Here is an 839-nt window from a genome sequence, read left to right on the forward strand (position 1 = left end):
GTGCTACAACAGGTTTACACCTTGTGCTACAATGGGTTTACACCTTGCTCTACAACGGGTTTACACCTTGTGCTACAATGGGTTTACACCTTGTGCTACAACAGGCTTACATCTTGCTCTACAACGGGTTTACACCTTGCTCTACAACGGGTTTACACCTTGCGCTACAACGGGTTTACACCTTGCTCTACAACGGGTTTACACCTTGCGCTACAATGGGTTTACACCTTGCACTACAACTCGTTTACACCTTGTACTACAACAGGTTTATGTCTTGCACTACAACTAGTTTACACCTTGTGCTACTACTATTTTACATATTGCACTACAACTGGTTTACACCTTGCACTACAACTACTTTATGCCTTGCACTACAATTAGTGTCTTGCAATACAACCAGTGTGTATCTTGCACTACAGCTAGTGGGCACACACCTTGCACTACAACTAGTTTACACCTTGCACTACAACTAGTGAGTATCTTGCACTACAACTAGCGTCTTGCACTACAACGAGTGAGCGTCTTGCACTACAACTAGTTTACACCTTGCACTACAACTAGTGAGTGCCTTGCACTACAACTAGTTTACATCTTGCACTACAACTATTGAGCATCTTGCATTACAACTAGTGTCTTGTACTACAACTAGTTTACATCTTGCACTACAACTGGTGTGCATCTTGCACGACTAGTGCCTTGCCCTACAACTAGTTTACACCTTGCCCTACAACTAGTGAGTATCTGGCACTACAACTAGTGCCTTGCCCTACAACTACTTTACACCTTGCCCTACAACTAGTGAGTATCTGGCACTACAACTAGTGCCTTGCCCTACAACT

At 43.6% G+C, this 839-nt stretch overlaps 1 long non-coding RNA gene across 1 annotated transcript in view; it reads right to left on the reverse strand.

Annotated features, from left to right (window-relative positions):
* The window catches only part of LOC118159453, a 1,370-nt gene extending 622 nt beyond the window's left edge, over positions 1–748 (reverse strand). The window contains exons 1-2 of the long non-coding RNA XR_004747129.1: positions 435–748; positions 21–250 (exon numbers count right to left, since the gene is read on the reverse strand). This is a non-coding gene — a long non-coding RNA (uncharacterized LOC118159453). The remainder of the gene's footprint in view (positions 1–20; positions 251–434) is intronic.
* Positions 749–839: the final 91 nt, after the last annotated feature.

This window comes from Oxyura jamaicensis, unplaced genomic scaffold (genome assembly GCF_011077185.1).
Source record: "Oxyura jamaicensis isolate SHBP4307 breed ruddy duck unplaced genomic scaffold, BPBGC_Ojam_1.0 oxyUn_random_OJ70466, whole genome shotgun sequence".
In the NCBI taxonomy this organism is placed as follows: domain Eukaryota; kingdom Metazoa; phylum Chordata; class Aves; order Anseriformes; family Anatidae; genus Oxyura; species Oxyura jamaicensis.